This window comes from Amblyomma maculatum, chromosome 11, assembly GCF_055883805.1.
Source record: "Amblyomma maculatum isolate TAMU_Amacu chromosome 11, ASM5588380v1, whole genome shotgun sequence".
Lineage (NCBI taxonomy): Eukaryota > Metazoa > Arthropoda > Arachnida > Ixodida > Ixodidae > Amblyomma > Amblyomma maculatum.
In genome coordinates this window covers 162403377-162422724 of record NC_139354.1, presented here as the reverse complement: position 1 = coordinate 162422724, position 19348 = coordinate 162403377, and the positions used below count along the sequence as shown (strand labels likewise).

General features: G+C 45.8%; 1 protein-coding gene across 1 annotated transcript in view; it reads right to left on the bottom strand.

Moving 5' to 3' along the window:
• Nucleotides 1–19348, bottom strand: part of RyR (Ryanodine receptor) — a 1181579-nt gene that overhangs the window by 1117647 nt on the left and 44584 nt on the right. The window lies entirely within an intron of this gene.

Here is a 19348-nt window from a genome sequence, read left to right as displayed (position 1 = left end):
GCCGTGCATCGAGAATCCTCAAATAGGTGTTGTCATTTTGCGCTATGAACGGCAAAGACTTGCAGCCATGGCAGAAACAGCAGCACCGGTGTTGACCAGAGCCACTAATACAAGCCCCGCATCAGAAACTTCAAGCTGATTTTCGCGTGAGGCCTTTTACAGTTCTCGCCTCAGGAAGTGCGGCATTGAGTTTTCTTCTTGAGCCAGATTGGGACACCGTCGCAGAGGAGATGCTGTGAAGTTGAGCCGCGGGGAGAAAAGGTGGTCATTTGAGACAGATGGATCGGCGGCTGCGTAGTGATTTTGGGCCGGCTGCCAGGAAACTTACACTCGGCGCGGCAGAAAATCGTCGGGAGCGCGATTTCGGCAGTACCTGGCAATATGGCCAGGAAATCCACAGGAATAACAAATGGGCCGATTATCACTTGTTCGCCAAGGATTGCGGAGCTGCAGAGTGTGAAAAAATTCCTGAGCAGGCGCTGCAGGTGTAGCGTACACCAAAGGGTAGCTAGGTGGCCTTGGTCGGGCGGCGCCGGCAGCCTACGTCAGTGCTGCAACAGGAGCGGCGGCGCTTTTCTATCAGTGAAGCGACCGGGACGTCGGCGAGGGGCTCAACAGCTAGTGCGGTCTGAGGCGCTGGCGTAGGAATAGAGGGAAGGGGCCACGCGGTCGGTGATCACCTGTCGAAGGGGCGCCAAATTGCATGACAGCTCTCAGCTTGTAGGAAGAAGTGATATTTTGTGAGCCACTTCCTCCCGGATGAAGTCATTGAGCTGCTGCAGCAGCGAGGGGGTCTCAGATGTAGAGGAGAGGCCAGAAAGTGATTCCACAGCCGCGGAAGGCTGTCAAGGGAGGAGGCGCTGCTTGCGTAACTCATTGTAGCTCTGGCAAAGGCTGACATCTTGGGCAACAGTAGTCAAATCCCGGAATGTTAACATTTGAAAGGCGTCATATTCGATGCCCTTCAGGATGTGGTTGATCTTTTGAGCCTCGGTCATCTGGGCGCGACTGCACAGGTGGAGCACATCTTCAATGTAAATGTCTCGCCGAGCCTCTGCGATCGATCATGCAGGCGTTGCTCGGCGCAGAGCTTGCGTACAGCAGGAAGACCAAACACGATGGTAAGGTTCGCCTTGAACGAGACCCAATTCGTGATATCGGCTTCATGGTTACGATACCACAGGTTGGCAACTCCGGTAAATAAAAGATGCCGTTCGTTAAATTTGTGGCGTCGTCCCAATTATTGTATCAACTCACTCCTCGTACGAAGCAAGCCAGTCGTCAGTCGGTGTCGTCAGTCCCGCTGAAGAGCGCAGAGTCTCGCTGGCGTCATCGGGCCGGTTGGTGCCGGTAGCGTGCGAGGCTCCGGAGTGAGGCAAGGTTATCAAGCCGCATTTCCACTAAATGTTGGAGAGGTTTAATTTACGTGTCGAGGACGGCGTCGAGGTCGGCCAGGAAATAGGGCAGACCAGCACGATAATCTGCGCGATAACAATTCCACCGACTCCTTCTTTTTCGTCAGCGTCCAGCGAAGGGGCCCGTCTTTTTCTTCACAACTTATTTATTGCCACCCTGACTTATTTATTGCCACCCGATTTTATTGCAATCCCTCCACGGGATTGCAGTATTTACAAATATAAATAAATACACTAACTAGGTGAATGTTTCGATTAGGTACAGGCTCCTACGATATGAAAGAGAGCAAAATTTCGCTATTTAGATTTACTGTGTCGGGAAAGATAGTAAATCCATACTGCCAACTTCGCGGCGAGCCTGCCACCTTAGACAATATAATCTGGGACTGCGCGGAGGATCCGCCTCCGTTAGATCTAGTACCGTCTCCCTCTCTGCAACAAAGGGGAGCTGTTCTCGCCAGCCGGGACTCGGAGGTCCAGTCCCGGGCCTCGGCAAGAACGCAAAAGGTCTCTGACAGACAAACTGCCGGCCACCTGGAGCAGCTGAATGCAACCCAAGACCAAGAGCCTCACTGACAAATAAAGTTCTCTCTCTCTCTCTAGCTGTTTGGTTTTAATACTTCGCAATTAAGTGGGCAACCAATTTTTCCCTTATTGATGACTAATTTCCTCTTTGTGTGTGGTATGAAAAAGTCACCTTCAACTTTACAGAAAGGTAGTCACATAGTCAAGATAGTCAAACTGCCGGAAAGCCGTTGTACCCCGTTTAAGCTCTAGCACGGAATGCTTATCTTGTTATTCTTTACCATCACTGGTAAACCATCTACTAACTTTGATTTATTCATCTGCTCCACAGCGAAGCTTCGATCTATGTTTACAGAAAATGAAAATTGATTTTGCTTATCCTGGAATGTCGTTTTTCGGACTCCATTGTTTTTCTTTTGCACTGATCAAGTGTTTTTCATTTGCTTGACTGTATTTCATTGCTGTTGCCGAAACGCCACTCATTGAGTAGGGCTACGGACTCGTCAAGGCGCCTTTTGGCATTTTTTCGTCGTCCTCCATCTGTGTAATGTGCATGGTGGAAATAAAGATTTGATTTGATTTCATAATAACATTTTTCCCGCAAACTGGCTGTTCCCTCGCACTAGAGCAAGCTGTACGCTGAGACCAGGAATTTGGGCTTGTCACTGTCGTTTATAAGTAACTTATAAAAAAAATAAACCGGAAAAATTTGCACTGGCGAATTGTTTTCAATGGGAAGGTATTAATGAACGCCGATTTTCCACATACCGTGCAACGGTACCACACCTATATTAACATAACCACTGTTCCTCAGGCGAAATGTTTGTAATTTTATTCTATTTATGGCCGAAAATCAAACTGCTTTATAGAATTTTTATGGCACTCTTTAATATTTGGTATGCGGGCAGGACAAACTAAAAGCAAGATTAAGCTACGCCTGGGAAGATTAGACCTTCAACATTATTTGTAACGGTACACAGTTCTCGCACAATTAGAAATGGTGTCCAAGAAATCGAGGTTTGCATGTATCTCGCGAACATTACAGGCTCTCAAGCATAAGAAAAGACGAAATAATAAGTGAACGAGAGCCAGCGAACGGCATCCGACGACGATGCCTGCTGTCTCCGCCATCGGCGAGCGCCACCTATATTGGTCTCCGAGGTCACTCCGGAGCTGTGTAACGTCACCGGTGGATACTTCTCGCGAATAGCTGTAGTTACCACGGCAACCCACCCGACAAACGCATGCTCTGTGAGTGCCTTCGCCAAGTTAAACGCATTCCATAGGCAAAAAGAGTAGTTCACACGGTGAATACCGAAAGATACTTGCACGGAGCCTCTGTCGAGCTCAGGACAAAAACAACAGCAAGAAAAAAAAAACTGCTGCCTGAAGGAGCGGATTTGAACCCAGGAATTTATTGCGGAAAGGGGTACTGAACCTAGCAGCTATCACCAATTTATTGTAAGCGAGGTGAAAGTCTCAAAGTACCACGAAAATTGTAATAAACTCCACAGTGTTTAAAAACCGCTTGAGGTCAGCCACCAAAACTGGCATCTATTCTAATTATCATCATTCGTGTTAATCCGCAGCACGCTCTCGTGCTGTGCATTGCACGTTTCGATCAACTCCCATCTCTGAGCAAGACCTTTCTCTTGTAGCACTACAATGATATTCTGCCCTTTTTACATTACTGTCTTCTCATATGCAGTTGATATCGCTCTTTTAATCTTGGCGCTAAAAGTCGCCACTTTTGCAATATAAGTATTATTTAGAGATTCCACCTTTTTGCGCCCGTCGTGTACATGGCTCATAACGTATTTATGCTGGGAATTAGAGCTCTCGCTGCGTGCCTTGCTGTGAGGTCAAATGCAGCTGCCACAAGGTATTGTGACAAACTGTGTGAGCATTCCGTCTGTGTATCTGTGTTAAAAAGGGTGATCTTACCTAAACGTGGCACCCCCACTGCGCATGTGTGATAGCCACTTTGAAAGCATATATATGACATGTTGTTGCAATAACGACAGCTGAATCTTCCTGTTCATATGTGTTCTTTCTAATGTCCTTGCGTCTTAAGAAGCGCTAGCAAATAAGATTTCAAACGCTTTCCAACTTGCTCAAGTTTTCGCCTTGTTAAGTATCTTTTCTAGTGAAATGGGTCCCGTGATACTTCCTAGTTCTCAGGTGCAATAATCAACCACATCACAGTAGCAATGGACCGCGCAAGAACTTTTTTAATTTGCCCTCACGATTCGGCCTCTTCTTCCAGAAGTTCGTTCTTTATCCTTTCCGGCGACACCACCTTCGAGATTTGGATTATGAAAATTATACGAGCTGAAACGTGATTGCAGGTGCGTCACCTGGAATGCGTTCTGCAAGCGCACGCGGCAGCTATGGAGCCATATTCAGGAGCCAGCAAACGCTAGTCAAGTCTTGGAACCGTGAAGGGTTATCTAAGACGGAGTATCTATGGACCATAAGTGTTTCACAACTGGGCGAATGGAAGAGGACTAAAGAGAAGAACTCATGCAGGCACGGCCAGGTCTCGACAAGTCGGTACCCACGGAAGTGGAAAAGGTGCTCAGCCCGAAGTTCTGTACAGGATGACTTCTGTGGAGGTACTGTCCGCCGTAGAAAGCATTTCAAGTGAAGCCCACGAACAAGATAACAGAAGGTGCATTTCTGATGGCATCGAATGTCTTCTGAGAAGGAAAGGAACGCAAAAGGTATGAGTGACCGCGTCACAGGTGCTGTTCAGTACCTACGCACGAGAAATCTTAAGGTGCTAGTAGGCGACAAGAAAAGTGGCTTTGTGGTCATGTGAAACGATCTGTACAAATCAAAGAAAATATGGCAATAGCTAAGAATTTCATTACCCCGACTATGACGAGCCTATGATACTATATGACTATGACAGCGTTTAAGTTTTGTAGGGAGGTGGGACTGGACCATTTGGGCAAGGCAATTGGAGGCAGTGAGAAAATAGCGTTCAGCGTTTTTTTCAACGCGAAAGCACATAAAGATGATGCAACGCTTAGGAAGGTTGTAACAGAAAGGGGGCCGTGGCAAGGGTTTTTTTTTTTTATTTCTGCACGAGAAATTAATTCTCCTGAAAGTCAACGACCCTTTTTTTTGGTTCGCAACTGTATTAAGCTAGTCGACTATCTTAAGAGTCGGGAAGAATCTTTGAAGTTCTGTTTTGCTTTTTTTTCAAAAATACTCAATGCCATAAGGGGAAATCATGGCTTCTTTGCGCGACTCCATTGAAAGTCGCACCCCTTTTAATTCTCAGAATGATATTGGCATGTCAATCGATAGCCTTTCAAACCTGGTTTTGTTTTAACTTTCATCGACTGTTGTAATGCATGAAGGTGCAGTATACGTTCAGAAGGATGGCATATGCACTGGTTCTTGCATCGCCCCAGCACTTAGTGACGCCTTTTTAGCCCATTGTGATCAACGTATTGCTACGCGGATGAACACTGAGAAATTAAAACGCATTTTTGGATTTGTTGACGACTACCTTGCGGTAATGAATCTTGAAAAGTCTGACAGTAGGGAAGATATGATGGGAAATGTCCTTCATGTGTTCCACTCCAGTAGCCAGAGTTTAATCTTCACAATAGAAATGCCAAATAAGATGTAGGCTGCAGTTTCTTGATATACGCATAAAATTTGAAAGGGCACGTGTTTGCTGGTTTATCAGCCGAGGACAAAAAAATTCTCATCATCAATCGGCGCATTCTAAGCTTCTAAAGAGAGGTTTCACCATGAATGCGATCTACGCTGCTGTCAATAAGTCTTGCCTGCATTGCATCACTGAAAGTGTGGCGTTGCAAAAACTTGGAGAATACTGGGTTTCCTGAAGAAACGGTTACATCTGTGGCTGAAGAGCTACTGAAATTAGTGAGACCGTGAAGATCCGGTGAACTCGACTTGTGGCTATCTGCCGCATCGTTTAAAAAGTTGACGAAAACGTGTTTCGTCGAGCTTGTATATCGACAGCCATAAACACGTTTGCGCGCCATCTTGTGAACGGTGCGGCAAAGCAGCCGATTTGTGCTAAAATGCACTAAACGCACCTCGTTCCGTGCAAAGTTGGTGTCGTTTACGAAATCCCGCTCATTGTGGCAGTCAGGTTGATGCTTAAATGAAAGGCTGAGAGAGCATCGCTTGGCAGCGGGATCTATATCAGCTGGGGAGAATCTCGCGGATCACTGCGAATGGCGTCTTATCAAAAGATACCCTGGTGACCCAAACCTCATACCCTACACAACGATCCTACAGAATACACGCGCACTGGCAACAAAGAAGACGCAAACAGAAAGAGAAATTTTCGAAGCCTTGTGCATAACCAACGTAGGACAAAACTCTGTGAGCCCTAGATCTTCGCACCTATTTAAAAAAAGAGTTATCCTAGCAAAAGTAAGCACCCCCCCCCCCTCCCCGCGAATGTGTGATAGCTACTTTGAGAGCTTGTAGATGACATGTTGTTTCAATAAACGGCAGTTAAAGACTAGCATCTGTACTAGTCATATGGGTTCGTTCCTATCCCTTGTGTCTAAAGAATCAATAGCAAATATGATTTCTCTGCTACCAGGCATATGAAAAGGGAACCTAGTGAACGCTTTTTAGTGCACGCGACCTACATGTGTGTTTCGAACGTGTACTGATTCTTTGCCCGTTTTCACAGCTTCTAAAGCTTTCTTAACCTAATCCTTCGTTACTTGCGGAACGTCTCATTGCTCTTCACTACGGTCAATCTCATTATTGTCTTGACTACTTCGACTACTGTGTAGGTCAATACAGAACTCCTCGGCTACTTTGATTATCCTTTCCATATCCGTAATGACATTAGCCTCCACGTACTTTTGTGCGTACATTTTATTTTTGCCTATGCCTAATTCCCTCTTTGCCGCTTTAAGACTACCAGTGATTTTTAGAGAATGCTCGATTTTATTCATGATTTTGAAGAGGGGTTGGTTGGGTTGTCCAGAGCACTGAAAAAGGCCGTGACGCAAGGCGGTCGTATTACGAAGCACAATCTCGAGTCGGACAAAAGCAGCTTCATGTGACAGCTGATCGACGAAGAGCCTTCTTTGTCCTTTGTGTCGGCACAGTGTCATCGTCTGCTTTGCAATTGCCCCTGCGGAAAGAAAGGGAGCCATCATGGCGACTCAAAGCGAGTCGACGACAAGAGGGTCGTAGTACGGTTTTAGGCGACTGACGTGAACTTCTCGCCCGCGGGGATGGTGGCCCGAAGAAGACGTGGCCGGCTCCACGATGTAGTTAACTAGAGATGTGCGTTCCAATACACGGAAGGGCCGTTACACTTTGCCGAGAATTTAGAATCAGCCAGAACAGGCAGCCAAACAAGGGCGTTAGTAGGAAAGGCAGAGGCAGGCTTGCCGTGATCGCTGTCATGTAGGCGAAGAGCTTGAATGTCGGGCGTGAATGAGCGAGCCGGCTGTGCTGCTCAGCATTACGGACAACAGCAGAAAGAGACGTGTACTATGAGCTGTCTGGTTGGTAGTGAAATGTGGTGTCTAGCAAACAGGAAGCTTCGCGACCGTATAACAGAAATAGTGGGGAAAATCCAGCCGATGCCTGAGATGCAGTATTGTGAGCATATGTGACATAAGGAAGCCCCTAATCCCAATTAGAGGCGCCAGAAGAAATGTACATGGCGAGCATGTCACCAGGAGTCTGGTTAAATCTTTCTGTGTGGCCGTTGGTTTGCGGGTGGTAAACATTGGTGGTGCGATGTGTGGCAAGCATCCAACAGCCCGTTGACGCGTTGTGACAATTAGAAGACGCGGCAGTGGTCGCTGAGAAGTTCGCGAGGAGCGCTGTGACGCTGGAAGAAAGATGAAGGACGTGACGTCACGAGCACTAGCCGTAGGAAAGGATGCAGTCTCCGCGTAGCGAGTTAGGTGGCCCACGACGACGATTATCCAGCGGTTGCCTGCGTTGGGAAGCACAAGGCAGATGCTGTTACGAGGCGCGGAGATAACTTCCGCTGTTGTCAAGCAGTACAAGAACCAACATAACTACGGACAAAGCTGCACATTCGGCGCCAGCAGTGCCACTGGCAGAGACGCTCGTATTTTTTCAGCAAAAAAGCCTGTGCGCTTACGGTCATTATGATGATGGGCACAATTATCTGGGCGATACCAAGAGCCATTTGCGTCCATCCGTGCGATAGAATTGTTCGATACAGAAGACCGTCCCGGATCGTAAAATTGGAAGCTTTTTTTGAAAGCAAAAGTTTAGTTCATGGTCTCTTTTCCCAAGCATTTGACAACAGAAGAGCTTAGAACAAGGCCGGGGAAATATTGTATCCATTGGATGCCGGTGGGTTCCCAGGGGCACCGGAGGTCGAATCTATGACGAAGGGCTCGCGGGAACGAAGACGTAGAGGAGCGGTGAGGACGTTGAGGAGCTAAGATATTCTGGAATCCTGGGGTTGTTCCAAAGGCAGGTCCTGGGAAGTGAGGGCTGCAACTGGGGATATCGGCTTCAATGGTGCAGGAGAGGGTAGCGGCGAGTGCGAGAAGGCGTCAGAGTGTTTGCGTCCCAACTGGTAAATGACATCAAAGTTCAAGTCTTGAAGGGCCCAGCGGCCGAGATATCCGGGAAGCCAACCAGCAGAGAACATTGTGATCGGTGCTGATGGGTGAATATTTGTTAAAGATTTCCGTGACGGTGTAACTATATTCAGGTTTGGTTAGCACCAGGCTCGCAACTACACATCAGAAAAAGCTGAGAGGACAGCACCGATGCCACTGGTGTCAGTGTGCACCTCATTAGAAGCTGAGGGGTCGTAATGGCGGAGAATTTGTGGTTAAGTTAGTAGATGTAGTGAAAGCATCGTAGCTGGTTGGGGACAAGTCGGTGAGCAGTGCAAGGATGGTTGCGAAATTGTGCACAAAACGGCGAAAATATGACCACAGGTCTACAAAGCTGCGCAACCTTTTAACAAAGGTCGGTTTGGTGAAGTAAGTTACCGCACGTAGCTTGTCCGGATCGGACAGGGTGCCATCTTTGGACACTACAGGGCCCAGTATCATCAGCTTTCGGACGCCAAAGCAACATTTCTTGAAGGCAACTTTGAGACCGGCGCACGTGAGACAGCTCAGTATCTGGAGTAAGCATACAAGGTGCATCAGAAAATCAGGGCAGAAAACGACGACTTTGCCCAAATAACAAAGGCAAGTGTTTCACTTGAGGCCACGAAAGATGTGGTTCGTCATTCGAAAACGTAGCAGGAGCGTTGAAAACGCCGAAAGGCATCACGATGAACTCATACAGTCCAACAGGGGCGATAAAGGCTGTCTTGGGTCGGTCAGATTCCGCCATGGGTATTTGCCAATAGCCGGAACGCAGAGCAAGGGAAACAAATTCGGCTCTTTTTAAACAATCGATAGCGTCGTCAATGCGGGCTAGTGGTTATACGTCTTCACGGGTAATTTTGTTAGGACGGTGGTAGCCAACAGAAAAATATTGCTACGGACGACAAGGCAGAAGAAGCGGACAGTGGCGCGGACAGGAGCGCTCGCGCTAGGCCCGCGAACATTCATTAAACGTCATCTACCATCGTCATCGGTCATGTTCTGTCTCCAGTCTTCATCGGCTTGCCGCTTCGTAACAATATTATGGAGCCATCCTTCTTTTTCGTGACTACCACAGGAGATTACTACGGACTACAACAAGGCTGAATTGCTGTCGGCTGAAGAGCTGTCATTGGTTTGGTTTGGTTTGGGGGGTTTAACGTCCCAAAGCAACTCAGGCTATGAGAGACGCCGTAGTGGAGGACTCCGGAAATTTTGACCACCTGGGGTTCTTTAACGTGCACTGACATCGCACAGCACACGGGCGCCTTGCTTTTCGCCTACATCGAAAAGCGGCCGCCGAGGCCGGGATTCGATCCCGCGTCCTTGGGAACAGTAGCCGAGCGCCGTAACCACTGCGCCACCCCGGCGGGGTGAAAAGCTGTCATTGACCTGCTCAGTAATGACACAGTGCTCTGAAGGTGCCATACGGTAAGGGCGCTGGCGAAGAGAGGCATGATTATCAGTGCCAATGTAGTGAACTACCACGGTCGCACGATCCGAGGAAGTCGTCTGAACATAAAACGAAGAACGGAACTGGTTGAGGAGAGCAAGTAGTTGCTCGATGTGATTCTTGTCGAGATCACTGGTCACGGAAGGTTGAAAAAGGTCCAAATTCGGTAGATCGGAAGGAGTGGCAATTGCATAAGAGAGGCTACGTGGGCACGTTGCGAGGTATATCCATCAACATGAACTACTTTATGAAGCCAGCGGAAAAAGCTTTTGCTAATGACGGAAAGAGTAGCACCGATATCCACAAGCGAAAGCGCACAAACACCGTCTACAAAAACTTTGACAACGTCCCATGGAAGGAGATGAGGACTGGTTCAGGTAACAGCAAAAAAAAAACAGACGTGACACAAGAGCAAAAACACACAACGAGCGCTCGTTGTATGTTTTTGCTCGTGTGTCCCATCCATGTTTTTTGCGCTGTTACCTGAAGATGAATAACCAACAAGATCAAGCTGCTGTTCTGGAGGAGGCGAAATGTTCGTGCTCCAGGAACTGCGGCTGGTAGTTTTCCGAGCCTTTTGTTACGCTGTGACGCTGCATTGGCGACTATGGCGAGCGGTGCAACGGGTTGTGGGGCTGCTCTGGAGATGTCCCCAAAGGTTTCTCACGGATTACTGTAGTCAGGCGTAGTGCGTGCAGGGAACGGGCGCAGAGCACGGCGACACAGGCGGACGACGTGGCCTGGAATACCGCAGCATAGCAGATAGACCGGTTGTCATTTGTGCTCTAAGGATTGCAGCGAGCTGGTATTGACGGGAGGCATGGAGCGATAGAGGATGGCGCCAAAGTGAGCAAATTGCTGCTGCGGCGAAGGTCGGTCGGTAACTTCATCTGCACCCGCACATGGTGAGGCGGCACAACAGAAGGTCCGTAACTTAAAGGGGCAGCAACAGGTGTGGGCTGTACTCGATAGGGGTCAACATGAAATGCCACAGGCGCTGGCTGGCCAAAACTAGGAAGTGCATCGGCAACCTCCTAAGTGATAGTGTTTCGTAGGGGAAGCAACTGGACGACGGGAATAGGCCAGACAGGATCCCAAACAGCCGGGTGATCTCGAAACCTTTGACGTGAGCCAAACGCCGCTGCTCACAGTCAGGCCAGAGATGGACGCGGTAGGTGCGGGAGGGCGACGAGTGCAGAAGCGTTGCTTGCGCAACTCGTCGAAACTATGACAAAGATTGTAGACTGTGGTGGGGCCAGCAGCATGTGGAATGCATCCTTGTGAATTCCCTTCATTATGTTCTTCCCAGCCCCATCGATAGACAGGTCAACACGCACAAATGCACGACATCTTGAACGTAGCTAGTTTCACCTTCATGCTGAGCTCACACTCGCAAGGATTGTTCAGCGCGTAGAATCCGCACTGTCGCAAGACCGCTGTCTTGAAGGTGGCCCAACTTTGGTATGTCGGCATCATGATACCGCAGGTTAGCAACACGTCGCTCAGGTAGATGATGATCCTCATCATCATTATCATCATCAGCCTGATTATACCCACTGCAGTGCGAAGGCCTCTCCCATAGTTCTCCACTTAACCCGGTTCTGTGCTAGCCACTTGACCCCTGCGAACTTCTTAATCTCATCCGCCCGCCTAACTTTCTGCCGCCCCCTGCTACGCTTTCCTTCCCTTGGAATCCAGTTTGTTACCCTCAGCGACCATCGGTTATCGCACTACATGTCCTGCCCATGTCCATTTCTTCTTCTTAATTTCCACTAGAATGTCGGCAACTTGAGTTATTTCTCTGACCCACTGTGCACGCTTCCTATCTCTTAATGTTACTCCTACCATTTTTCGTTCCATAGATGATGGCATTGTTGATCTTCATCCCAGTTGTTATGACGACACCCGCTCATACAAGGCAAACTAATCAACTTTCTGGTGGTCCGCTGAAAATGGCGGGATCTCGCTGCCGAATGGACCTAACTGGTTTGTCGCCATCGTACTGCTTCAAATTCGTCATATGAAGAGGAGTTTATTTGGCTGTCCAGAGGACTGGATCGTGTTGCGAATCTCCGACCAATGCAGCTCGAGCTTCAAGTGCGCGCGACAGCTGATGGGTGAGGAACCCAGAAGCGCATTTTCATGATATCTTTAAAATTGATTTATTTCCATTACCCTAATAGCACACTTGCAAAAGCATTAGATAAGGGAGTCCGCGTACGCACCCACCAGAAATACAACGATAGCACTTCAACAACTGAAATTCACAGAACACACTTCATACCAAAATATGTGGAGAAAGCCCAAAAAATAAGCTATTACACTGCGTTTCGTTGCAAAATGTTTGGAAATGGCTCTAAGTTTTTTTCAGTAGCGATGAGTGATGGCAGTTTATTCCAGTCTATTATTGTGCACGGAATGAATAGCTTAAAGTCATAAGTGACAAGTGATGCGCTTTGCTTGGTCATCACGGCGCGGGAAGAGGGCAATCGAAAAGTAGTCATTATGTAGGGTGGAATGATGATACAGTTTACGAAATAAGGTTAGGCGAGCAAAGTGGCGTCGGTATGAGAGTGGTTCCAACTTTTAATGCTGTGACACTACTCAAGCATGTGTAATCGTAAAAGATAAAGTGAACAACATGGTTTTCCAGGGATGCAATGTTGTTTATGAGATACGCTTTTTCAGAATCCCATATGACGGAAGTGTATTCAATTTTGGGTCGGATAAGTGTAACATAAGCAAGCTATTTAAATGGGAGTGTGCATGCTTGAAGTTACGTCTAAGACCGAGTGCGCCGTAAGCTGATGTTAAGATGCTAGTTATATAGTAATGCCATGTCAAATCTGATTGAAAATGAGCTCCAGAGTACTTGTAAGTTGTCATAAGTTCTAATCTAGCGTTTTACCCCCTATTATGCTCGCTTGTGTCGGCCACTTTGCGCTTATTGATTAGCTTTGATATCTCTGCCACTTTTACAGGCTTTCATACGTCGGTGTTTCTTAATCAAATCTTTCCTGAGATAATTTACGATATCTTTCGGTGCGTCTTAATCAAATCTTTCCTGAGATAATTTACGGTATCCTATTTAACCATTTCACCGGATAGCTCTACAGGGCACTCATTAATGACATCTCTGAATTTATCGTTCATAGGTTCTGCACTAAGATCTCCTTCTTCGGTTAAAGCTGAATATCTGTTCCGTAGCGCCTAAATTTTACATTCCCTCTCACCGCTAATTCGTTGATGAACTTCTACCTTACTAACCTGGTTCGTTCCCTCTTCAAATCTACGAGAATTCAACACCTGGCCATCATGTGGTCTCTATATGGCGCCTTCCTCATTACCCTACATCCTGCACAGTGCCAGAGTTAGAACACAGTAATAAATCAATTTCATTTTTGTCTCCCCGTTAGGGCTTTTCCACGTCCACTTCCGGTTTTTCGGGTTGCTGAAGAAAGTATCCATGATTATTAAGTTACTGCGATCCACTAACTCAACTAAAAGCTGCCTGCTGCTATTCCTCAATTCAATGTCATAGTCCCCTATTGCCTGGACTGCAGCCAGCTTTTTGCCTACCTTGGCATTGATGAACATCTTTGAAACATACAAAGATTAGCGTATTTTATATGGGGTGTGAATACCAAGATATCTGTAGGAGGTAACCGCCCTAAAAAGTAGTTGTTTATGTAATTGGTAAAAGAGCTACTAAATAGCCGAGACTTTTACATCGAATTAACCTTATTTTCAATCTTTAATTACATGAGTCATGAGGCAGGTGCTGGTACCAATTGATTATTTAGAAATTCAGTTGTGGCCCCAGGCTACATAGTATATTATAGTGGTGAGAAAAAATAGCAGACCAATACTGCATGCACAAAAAACTAGGACACAAGCATCAAACGTAAATTGAAAAGCCACCCTGAACAAAAACAAGTTTTTACAAAAGAAATACTGGTTGTCCCGAGTCTTCTTTGGTAGCGCCAGCTCTCGCGCTACGAAACATACCGTGCAGCTTAATTTTTCAATTAATCACGCACAATAACTCATTTGTTATAATTGCTCACGAGATAGAACCTTGGACGCTAGTTTTAAAATAGTACATTCTGACTATGCCAGTAACGTATGTGCTTAAGCTTTAACGTAAAATTTAGGTGTGACAAATATTTTAGCGTCATCAGGAACTCTCACGAAAAAATGGAGCTGGAGATATACAGGTATACATATACCTGCGGGACTCCTGGAAAATAGGAGAGCACCTGGCTGGAAAATAGCAGGGACAGGTGCTCTCCTAGAATGTCGTTCCTTTCTTCATCTTTGTTCTAGCTTTTGTCGACCATGCATGTAAACCAACTTGCCCAACTTTCTGCTCTTCTAAGTTGAGTTATGACGACAGCGTATTTTACAAGCAAATAAGCTGAGTTGTCTTTCGCATAAGAATTCCGAAAGCCGTGTCGAGGTAATAAGTAAAAATAGTTCGATTCCAAAAAACAAGGTTTAAGAATATGATGTGTTCAAAATGAAATAAAACAAATTCTCCGGTGATTACTTTAAGAACATTTATTAGTCGATTTGCAGATTGGAATCACCTCCCCCATTTTCCTTTTGGATGGGGGGTTTTAGTGCATTCATTATTACAGCGCAAAGACGGACGGGACAAGAAGAGGAGAAGAGGAGGGTTTTAGTGACAGTTGGTGGCAAGAACCTTCATTCGCAACCTTGAAAATCGTATCCAGATGAGTTGTTGATGAGTTTCCTAGCTATCGCCGTGTGAGCAATAATGAGAGGCGTGAATGGCAAACTATAACGAAAAGCGTTTGGAAGATTCTTAATCGCAACTGTATGTATGTTTGTATGTGGTGTTGTTTCGGAAAAGAAGTTGCAGTCAGCGCCTGTCCTATTTGTGAGTGTATATTTGTTAGCGCTGTGGATCTTACCTTAGTTAAGAAAAGAATAACTAGACAGAGAACATATCTACGATAATGATGTAAATTAATTCATTTTGTTCAACGCATTTTCAACCCTGAAATGCAGTGAGTTCTCCAAAAGCGACAAACATTTGATATTAGAGACGTAGTTATGTTTACATGATAACATTGGTGCTAGGAATAGAGGAATGATCAAATCCACTTTCATTCACGTTTTGTGAGCTGTCAGTACTGAGATATACAGACTGACTTCGAATATTATAACATGCCACTGGTTTCAATCGAATAAATCCCTGGCGGTTTCGGAGCGAGCTCTATTCTGTGCCAATTGAGAGGTACGAGGTAAACAAAAAATGTCCTACGAAATCATTTAGACAAGAAGGTTCCTCAGCTGTGAAAACAAAGAGAAGAAATGCTTGTCAAAGTATTTTATTACTGCACATGACTTTCAAAATCCAGTCAACGAAGCCTGTTAGGTGCACTCTTAGGTTCATAATATAATTCTTTTCGCGTTTATAGGTCTATACATTAGCCGCACTTCTGATATTCAGTACTATACACCACTCTATTACGCCCATATTTCGCCAAGACCAAAGTTTACCAGATTTCATATTCCATTGCTTAATTCTCCACTGAAAATGTCTTTGCTGAGCAGTCATTGAAACAAATGTAGGCCATATCTTTGAAAAAAAAAAAGAAATCACTGGAAACATGCAAGCAAAAACAATGTGTGAAGCTCACGCGCAATGCGCACAGCTATGGCTGAGTCAGCATCCTCTTTTAGCATCAAAATCTTTCGGTTTCCATGCCACACATATTTATACGCCCTGTCCTTTGATGGTTGCAACAGCTGTCTGTTATGGTTTGTCGTGTTTTCAAGAACTGAGATGCTGCTCTTGCGCTCCCTCAACGTGTGCCTCATTTTAACAGATTGCCTAACATACCTAACAATCACTCCTACGAATCTCATCAGCGTTGTCAGGTAGGCGTTGAATGTCTGCATCTTGAAACTTAGAAACACCCATTAGGTCAGCCACAGATTTGACTTTTTCTAGCAAGTCTTCTTTTTCGAAAACATAAATCTCGTGAATTTCTAGGTTTAGCTTTCGTCTTCTCCACTGAAGTTCACTTCAAAGTTCCTCGTGCTTCTGTTCTGAGTCTTCTGCTCAAGTGCATCCAGTCTTGTACGAATTTCATTTGCATCTTTTTCTTGCGAAACCACTCGCTCTAGTCTTTCATACTATTTTTCTGAAACACCGACATTACTAATTAGACACAGCCTTTTTCAGTGGCATCACCTCATTTTTTATTTATTTATTTATTTATTTGAGATACTATCAGTCTGGTCAAGACCAAGATAGGAGTGATATAAGGGTAGTACAGACTACAAAGCGTGAACACAATAAACAAAACACAAGCACCGTCCAGTCGGTGCCAAGTTTCAACACTTCAAAAAATGGAACTGATCTGTTCGCAACAAACATGCGCAAACCTCTCGTGCAACCAAACAGAAAACAATGTGATAAGACCAGGTTTAACACAATTGCAAAGCGCATTTTATCAGGCACTATACTAACATTAAAACTTGCTGTTGGGCGGTATGATAGTTCATCTTGATGTAGGGGTTTTAAGCGTAAACAAATACAAGGGCAAGAAAGCCGAGACGCACACACACACACACACACACACACACTCAAGCGCTATCAACATACTTTATTCGTGGAAGGTAACATCATATATAGACCAAAGGGTGGGAGATAATGAAACGAAAGCTGATAACAATGAAAAAAAAACCAAACAAAACGACTACAAGGTGAAAGCCAGGAAATGAAGGCGCATGCGCGGGTGGGCGTGTGTTACACTTAAGAGTCAACAGGTAGTAGCGTTGAAAAAGTCAATCTCAGCCTCCAACACACGCCCACCCGCGCATGCGCCTTCATTTCCTGGCTTTCACCTTGTGATCTTTAAAAAAAATGTATGTGTCTCGCCTTTGTTGCCCTTGTATTTGTTTGCGCTTAAAAACCCTACATCAAGATGAACTACCAACTCGCCCAACAGGAAGCTTTAATGAAGTTTATTCCTTATACAGTGTTTCTGTGTTTCTTCACCTTCCATCTTCGACCTTCTACTGAGGTCACATCGTGGACGCTACATGCCGGGCATCCAGGAGGGGCTTGTTCCGAATGATGTAAGTGCGCTGTTCGGCCTTCGTGGGGGCATGTTAAAAGACTGTGCAGATTACTGCGCTCGGAACTTCGGCGGCATGTTCGCCTTTTTCGAGACTGGCTGCGAGTGATTTGCTTGAAAGATCATCCTGTATGGCTCGCGATGAAGAAGTTAGCTTCTCGAAGGCGGCAAGCTGCATAAGTAACAGAGTGCAGATGGAAACCAGTTTAATACCAAGGAAAAAGACGAGAAAGAAAATGCAGTAGTTCTGGGGAACGTTTCTCTGCCAGAGAATATACTGAATTTGTTGCAAAAGGGTCCTAAATATCAAGTGTTCCAGCACATGAACTGATCGCAGTGAACCACTAAGTGGCCCTGAAGGCAAAAGCCGCAGACCATGACCGCTGCCTTCTTGAAGGTGTGGACTGCTTGCGGAAGTTCAAAGCAGCCGGACTTGCGCAGTGATGGTGTCTTTAATGGCGTGGTGTCTTTCTTCAAGAAAAACAACTTGATGCTTTTACAACCTGATGAAGAGAGGATTATCTCCCACCCTTCTGTCTTCCCCGAATAAATTCAATTGATAGTTAGCGCTTGTGTCTCGTCTTTGTTTAGTTTTAGCAGCGCGTAGCCGGACAAAGACGGAGGTATGACGCCGTCCTCCGTCTTTGTTCGGCTCTGCAAAAACTATCGAAAAACAACTAGCCCGACAGCTTGTCTTCTTTCTTGTCCTTGTATTTGTTTGCGCTTAAAACCCCTACATCAAGACTATACTAACAATTCACGGATACCAGCAGAGAACATATCCACACTTGATGCGAGCACTACATGTTCTGGTAGTTTGTTCCAGTCTCTCGCTGTGGATAGGAAGAATGAATATTGGTAGCAGTGCTTAGAAAACTTCTTTTACATGCCTGCCCAAGCGATACGTCAAGTGATTTCCCTTATGTATTGCTGCTTATCGATGTGCAGTATGCTGTTTATAATCTTATTCGATGTTGAAGAGGGCGCAAGTTCGCTAAAGTGTAAAGTGGGGTTACTGGATCTTGTCTTCGGAACCGAGAATAGATAAAGCGAAGTGTACGTCTCTGCACTCGCTCAAGTTTCGTTGCAAGTGTTTGAGTGTAGGAATCCCACACCTCATTCGCATATTCCAAAATCTGGCGTACCAGCATCTTATAAGCTGTAAGTTTAGTATACTGTGTAGCATGCTTAAGTGACCGCCTAATGACTACCAATTTTGTGTTTGCTTTGGCGATAATGTTGTGTACGTGTGTGTTCCATCGCATGCCTGAAGTAATTGTCACTCCTAGGTATGTATATTCTGTTACTCGATTCAGTTTGTCTTTTTGCAATGAGTAGTCAAATTCAAGCGGCTGGTTCTTAGTGCGATTGTCATACATACAGTTTTACTGGTGTTAAAGACATTTATCACTTCTTACAGCATTCACTGTGCCAATCAAAGCATGCCAATCAAAGGCGAAACTTGGAGGAGGAATGAAAATAACCACTGCCATAGTTTATCGGGCAAACCTGCCCACCGGTTCACACTCCATGTGTTTGAAGGAGATAGAGTGACGAAATACGTTTACACCGCGCATGAGGAACGAAGAGGTTCTAACTTCTAACCAGCTGCAGATGGAAGGCATGAGGCATATGCGGCATAATGGACAACAGAACAAAGTAATCTAATTCCAGTAACAGCAAAACGCTATCACAAGGAAGCGTTAACTTCGAGGGAGTCAAGGGGTCTTGCCCTTCGATCGCTTCGCAGAGGGGGGTGGAAAAGGGGGACATAGTATGCGAGTCCGGGGCCGTGCGCGACAAATTCAGACATGTACATGTAGAGTCACTTGGGAGACGCCGTGTAAAAATGTGGTTGTTAGGACAATGCGCCGCAGGTGCCACCCACGATGTGACCCGATCGCATCCCGCCTTCCTTCAAGAACAAACCGAAAACGCAGAGTGAAATACGTAACTCTGTTGCGCTTCTCGTTTTCAAGAACGCCGCCACAGTGTTGCGTAAAATCGTTTTCATTTTTTTTTTTCATTTCTATTAAAGTTATACGAAAACAGAATGAGACAGCGCCTAACCAGAGCAGTACGATTTCATGCATTAGGTTTGAATATGCTTTCTGGATAGCGTGCTTAAATCTAGGATGACTTATAAAAAACGCAGTGCTTAGAACGGGGACATGTGCGCTAACTAGTCAGAATCCGCACTCTGCATTAGTTCACATCTCCTAGCTGATCTGC